Raw genomic sequence first — 7,308 nt, forward strand, 5'->3', positions numbered from 1 at the left:
AAAGAACATATATATTTAATACACAATTAAAAAAAGTAAAAAAAAACATAATATTTAACAAAAATTTGATTTTAAATAGCAAAAGTCACCGAGGGCACGGTGGAGGTAAAATATCATGATACGGAGAAATTTGAAATTACTAGTATTTTGAAATTTGAACTCCAATTTACATGCTGCTGTATTCAGTTTCCAATCCGCAATTAAGAAAGCACAATAGTACAATACTCTTTCCTTATTGGAAGGACGGAAGGTAGAGGAGGAAACTGAAACGAAACTGTTGTTGTGGAATTTGAAAAGTAACTGATCTCTTTACCGTACAATAATAACAATAATTATTGACCATATATTTTCCAAGTCTTTTCAACTTACTTCGCCAAGAAGGAAAGAAAGGAAAGGAGTCTCTCTCTTTGTCTTCCCAATAATAAGTAAAGCAAGTAGCAACAACACTCACTTTTCTTCTGCTTCCCTCTTTCTAACGTGTATGTGCTTCTTCACTAGTACTAGTTACTTCTGATCCTGTGATTTTGATAATGGCTGCTACACCAAAAGAACATGTTGAAGAGATACGAAGCAACAAATTCTCCATTGGCGGCAAACCCAACCCTTTAACTGAGGATCTTCACCAGGCTGTCAAGAATCTCTCTGCTGAACTTTATGCTAAAGATGTGCATTTCCTCATGGAACTTATTCAGGTAAGCACTTCTTACCATATTTCTTTTAACTTTTTCATATATATATATGTGTGTGTGTGGGTGTTATCCTGTTTTGATTTTGTAATGATGCATGCCAACAATTTTTGTTTTGTTTTTTGGTGTGTATATGTTGCTTTAGAAATATTTAGACAATTCTGTTTTTTGTTTTTCTTTACCTTTTGTTTTTTATGCAATGCTTGATTAAGTTGAGAGTAGATGGTCAAGCATTTTGGAAAAAAAGTATGATTAAGCGCTTATCCTACTATAAGTGATCAATGCTCAAATAGAACAAATTATTTGGATAAAATATTACTACCATAACCAAATAATTTCAGCTTTGGGTAAAATTCTCTAAACAGTAACCAAGTTTTCACATGATAAAAACATTTTTTAAGCTCACATCATGATGTCACAAGGATCCAGTCCTTGTAAGGGAACACATTTTTGTGCCTGATAGTTAAAAGCTGAGTATGTTTGTTGTTTCAGTAGCAGGATAAAGGTTTGAATCGTTTGATTCTCTCTGTCTATAATATATATGATGTAGCAATCTTATTATCCAATTATATTTGTTGGTAGTTGTTGATTCACTATCCTAAATATATATTGTCAACTTCCACAGAATGCTGAAGATAACCAGTACCCTGAGGGAGTGAGTCCAGCCCTTGAATTCATAATAACTTCGGAGGACATTACAGATAGTGGTGCTCCTGCCACATTGTTGATTTTTAACAATGAGAAGGGTTTCTCTCCAAGAAACATCGAATCTGTTTGCAGTGTTGGACGGTCCACGAAGAAAGACAGTAGGAGCAGTGGTTACATAGGCGAGAAAGGTACACTCTGTCATTTAGATGTGACTACAAAAATGTTATGAACTTTAATTTCAAAAAAGCAAAGACTAATTTAGCTAATTTAACATTGCTTTAGAAATTGTCACTCTAAATGAGTTGAATGTAAATGTTGATGGAACCTTTTCTGTGGTTGAATTGCAGGAATTGGTTTCAAGAGTGTATTTTTGGTTACTGCTCAGCCTTACATATTTAGCAATGGATATCAGATAAGGTTCAATGAGAAGCCTTGTCCACATTGCTGTCTTGGTTATGTAGTTCCTGAATGGGTTGAGGAGAAGCCAACACTTCAAGACATAAGACAGATATATGGCAAAGATTCCCTTCCAACCACGACCATCGTGTTGCCTCTGAAGTCGGATAAAGTCAATGCTGTGAAGCAGCAACTCTCCAGCATTCATCCAGAAGTTCTATTATTCCTTTCCAAAATCAGACAACTCTCTGTCAGGGAACACAATAAGAATCCTAAACTGAATACGGTTGCTGCTGTCTCTATTTCAAGTGAGATTAACTTCATGACGAGGAAGAATATGAATGCTGAGTCTTACACGCTTCATCTTTCCGCGGAGGAAAGTTCTAATTCTGGAAAGGAATGCAGCTACTACATGTGGAAGCAAAAGTTTCCTGTGAGGGTGGAAAATGTAGTGGAAAGGAGAACGGGCGTGGAGGAATGGGTTATAACGCTAGCCTTCCCGAATCAGGAGAGGCTTCACAGGGGATTGAGCTCACCAGGAGTGTATGCCTTTCTTCCTACAGAGATGGCCACTAATTTCCCTTTCATAATTCAAGCAGATTTTGTTCTTGCTTCGTCACGCGAAACAATTCTCATGGATGATAAGTGGAACCAAGGTATACTTGAATGCATTCCAACGGCTTTTATGGATGCATTTAAAACACTTGTAATAGGTTCAGATGAAGCTCCCGTTTCCAGTTTGACTCAGATGTTCAGATTCCTTCCTATTGAGAGTTCTCCATATGAGAAGTTAAACCATGTCAGAGACAAAATCAAAGCAAAACTTCTTGAAGAAGCCATTGTTCCTATTGAGACATACACTGAGCAGAAGCACTTTTACAAGCCTCGCGAAGTTGGCAGGTTACTTCCTGAATTCTGGAATATTTTGAGTAAGGCTCGATCGGAACGAGTGTACTTGCTTGACCTGTCTTCTCATGATGGGAGGAAAATCTTGAGTTCTGCTTTTGACAGAAGCGAGTATGACCGCGTACTCAATTTTTTAGAGGTGAAACCAGTCAATGTTGATTGGTATGCAAAGTGCATCCAGAGCTCTAATCTTGTAGATGGAGTGTCAGAAGATGTTTATCTGGAGCTTCTGTTGTTTGTTACTGAAAACTGGTTAACAATGTTTAAGGACTCCAAGATGGCGAGAGTTCCTTTGATTAAATATGTTGGTCCTGATGGTAGTCTGTCCCATTTCAGTTTTTATGATTGCACACAGGGTTCAAAGCAAGTAGTCCTAGCAGATTCAAGAGATTCAAGTGAGTCATGTCCTTGCTCGTGGCTGATTGATTGGAACAAGGAATTCGCATGTTCATCCAACAAGTTTTTTATGCCAGAAAGCACACAGGAGGCTATCTTGCAATTTTCTCAGAAGCGGACTTTGTTGGAATTGCTAGAAAATCAAGTTCATGTTAAGACTTTGAAACTGTACACTTTTGCAAATGGCCTTTGCAGTTCTATTAAAAATAACCGCAAGCGTGCCATTGCATATGCTCATTTCTTGTATCACTCATTCAATAAACACTACTTGTCGAGTCGGCAGGTCGATGATCTATGTGGTTCTATGCCACTTGTGGATAAGGATGGATCTGTGACTGAATGCAGGAAAGGGGTTCTTGTACCTTCAGAGGGGAGCAAATGGGTAGACTTGATTGTCACTAATCCATGGAGAAGCGAAAACTATGTTGAGCTGGGAAATGAGTACTTGCGTTCTTCTCATTATGCAGGTAAATATACAGGCCCTGGGAAACTGATTGAATTCCTAAAAAAGCATGCTGATGCTTCTGACATACCCTACATTTCTCCTCCTAATGCTGGATTATCTGCCGTAGAGACGCCCCTAAAGGAATATAATGCCTTTTTGCTTTTGGATTGGATTCGAAACCTGAAGTCTAGAGGAGTGCAGCTGCCAGAAAGGTTCTTGAAATGTATAAAAGAAGGGAGCTGGCTTAGAGTTACAGCCTATGGATTCAGGCCTCCTTCCAAGTCGTTCTTAATTCGCTCATCATCATCATTGGGACAGCTTCTGCAAACTGGTTCCGTTCTTGTTGACCTTCCACTGATCGATGAGAGCTTCTATGGGGAAAGATTAAAAGGTTATGACGACGAGTTGAAAACAGTTGGGGTAATGTTCAGTTACGACGAAGCATGTGAATTCATTGGAAAGGAACTAATGACTCGTGCAACTTCTTTCAATTTAAGTAAGAGTCATGTTCTTTTGATGCTCAAGTTCATTCAGTATCTCAGGAAAAGTTTACTTCCTCTAGAAAAATTTGTCAACAGAGTGAGAGGGGGAAGTTGGCTGAAGACTTCTCATGGTCTCAGGTCTCCTGTAGGATCTGTATTGTATGATTCTGAATGGGAAGTGGCATCACAAATTAGTGATATCCCTTTCATTGACCAGTCTTATTTTGGTGATGAAATACATGATTTCAAAGAGGAACTCAAGTTGTTGGGTGTGATAGCTGGCTTCACTGAAAATTACCAAGTTGTAGTTGATCATTTAAGATCACCTTCAAATCTGGTTCATTTGTCAGCTGATGCTGTACTCCTGATAATGCAATGTGTAAGGTCCTTGCATGCTCCTAGTAAACTCTTGAATTCACTGAAGGGAACAATTTTCTTGAAGACCAACCTGGGTTATAAAAAACCAAGTGAATGTTTCTGGTATGACCCTGTGTGGGGCTGCATCTTTGAGGTTTTTGATGATGTTCCTGTGATTGATCATAAGTTCTATGGTGAGAAGATTTTCACTTACAAACATGAATTGAAGTAAATAGGGGTGGTTGTTGATTTTGAAGATGCTATTGATAAGTTTGCTCCTCTTTTCAAACAAAAGGTTTCGAAAAATTTATTTAACCCACAGCATGTCAAGTCATTTCTCTCTTGTTGCAAGAAGCTCATGGCAACTGAATACAAATTTCCTTCTGATTTCTCACTCATTATACGACAGCAGAAGTGGTTGCATACAAGGCTTGGTGATTATAGGGACCCAAGACAGTGCATTTTATATGGTCCAGAGTGGAAATCTATCTCTTCAATAACTCTTCTCCCTTTCATTAATGACAGTGACAATTGCTATGGTATGGGAATACATGAGTACAAGGAAGAGCTGAAGAGTTTTGGTGTTGTTACTGAATTGAAAGGTGGTCTGCAATTTGTGCCTAAATATCTGAAATTCCCCTCAGACCCCTCCACCATTACTCCTGAAAGCGTGTTTTCTTTGTTGGAGTGTATCCGACTTCTAATGCAAGAGAAGAAGCTAGTCATTGAAGATTATCTCACAAAAAGATTGTCCAGAAATTGGTTAAAGACTCATGCTGGTTATCTTCCTCCTGATAAGTGTTTGCTGTTTGGTTCTAAATGGGATTTGTACCTGAAGCCAAGTGATGGTCCATTCATTGATGAGAATTTTTATGGACCTAAAATTGCATCATACAGCAAAGAACTCAATGAAATAGGAGTTATTGTTGGAGTAGAGAAAGGATGCAACTTGGTTGCTAGTCACCTGGACTATCTCTCTGATTATGAAACCATTGTAAAGATATATCTGTACTTGAACCAACAGAGCTGGAAACCTGAGGATAAAGCTGCCAAAAATGTGTGGATTCCAGATAGAATCAAAGGTGGAAAGTGGGTCAATTCTGAAGAATGCATCATACATGACCCGGATAATCTTTTTGGTTCTAAGTTTCATGTTCTTGAAGGCATATATGATAAGAAGATTCTTACTTTCTTCTCCTTTGCCATCGAAGTCAGAAACAAGCCCTCACTTGACGATTATGTCGCCCTTTGGAATGATTGGGAGAGTTCTGTGGAACAGTTGCCATTTGACAAGTGCAGCATGTTCTGGATGTTTATCTTGAAGCATTTGAGCTTACATCCAGAGAAGAAGCTTTCTGAAAGCTTGAAGAAACTTCCTGCAGCATCAGGCAACAATGAAATATTTTTATTGGATAAAGAGGATGTTTTTATTCCTGATAACCTTCACCTGAAGAAGATTTTCGAGGATGAAACGGTTTTCGCTTGGTATCCTCAGCAGAACCTGGCGCCATCATTGAGGTGTAAATTGTTTGATATTTACAGAAAAATCGGTGTTCGAAATATCTCTGAATCTCTGCAGAAAGAAGAATCATCATTTCTGAATGAGGTTGAGCTCCAGCAGGTTGATCCAAATACTATTTTCAATGTGAAGGGACTTGTTACACTTATTCTTGGTTTTCTTGCTTGCTCTAGCCTACAAATGGAACCAGGAAAGAGACATGAAGCTGTTAAAGGTCTTTTAAACCTGAGTTTCCTTGAGACATTGGAACCAATCACGGTGAGCTATAGTTTGTCACTATCTTCAGGTGACGTGATTACCAAGAAAGCTAACAGAATGGTGCGCTGGGAAAGGCAAGGCTCCAAGTTTTTCACCCACAAGATGAATGGGCTTTCTGGGAATTCACTGAAATATGCTACTTATTTCTCTGAAGCAGTATCCGAGGGTGTTCTGCGTGAGAATCTTGAACACATTCCTGAACTCTGTGAGCTCATCAAGTTGGGTTTTGTGCTGAAATTTGAGAAAGAAGAAATTGAATTTCTGATGGAGTCCAAGAATCTGCAGATTTCATGTGAGGATGAGGAGTTCCTAAGTTCTGCATTCCCATCTGAATAAGTCTACTGCATAGATCTTAAGCTTTACTTGTTACTCTAATCTATGTTTTGAGTTTGCTTGTTTTGTTTGCTTTTGATTTCCCTTGTCTGTGCTTTGTGATCATTTTATGATGGAATTATGAGTCTATGACTTGTTTGTACTTTGATTTTCTAATTGAATTACTCAAGTACTAGTCTATGACTATGATATCTTTGCTTTCCTTAAATTACTTTTATCTGACTTGACAGCAGCTTATGGTCTTTGACTTGGAATCTCACGTATGAATTGAAAGTGGGTTTCCACAATTCCATTTGGGAAACTTTTCTAGTAGAAATTTTCATATTTACATAAAATTAATGTAACAATAAAAAATAAGAAGGATGTACAGCAACAAACCAAAAAGGGTGACCTCTTGCCTATTGTCTCATTTGAGACAGTTTCAAAACAGTCTCAAATGCAACCAATAAAGGCATGACACGTGTTAATTCTATTTTTTTATTTTTAGTAGTAACTAGATATTCAATCTTTTAACACCAACATTTTACTAAACTAAATTTTAGTCCCAACTAATCTACATTATTATACTTTCTTCTCAAGATATCATAAATTATGATTTAACCCATAACATTTATCAAATTATATTTTAAATCTTTAGCAATCAATATTTTATGTTGTATTTCAAAAACTATCACAAATCTTGACTTTGTAACCGTTAGTTCAAAAAAAAAAAACTTAATAACCGTAAAAATCAAATCAACCACGTTAAAAAAAAAGAAACTTCATCCTTAAAATCTTTTGCCGCCACCTCTCGCCATCGCCGCTTGCCGCAGACCGCCGCCGGTGACGCTAGCCTTTCGCCTACAGATCCTCTCGCCATACGCGCCGCTCGACTTGTTGCCG

General features: G+C 37.9%; 1 pseudogene; it reads left to right on the forward strand.

Annotated features, from left to right (window-relative positions):
* The first annotated feature begins 90 nt into the window (after positions 1-90).
* LOC130716758 (uncharacterized) lies at positions 91-6,469 on the forward strand (annotated as a pseudogene).
* Positions 6,470-7,308: the final 839 nt, after the last annotated feature.

The sequence above is a fragment of the Lotus japonicus genome, chromosome 5, assembly GCF_012489685.1.
Source record: "Lotus japonicus ecotype B-129 chromosome 5, LjGifu_v1.2".
NCBI lineage: Eukaryota > Viridiplantae > Streptophyta > Magnoliopsida > Fabales > Fabaceae > Lotus > Lotus japonicus.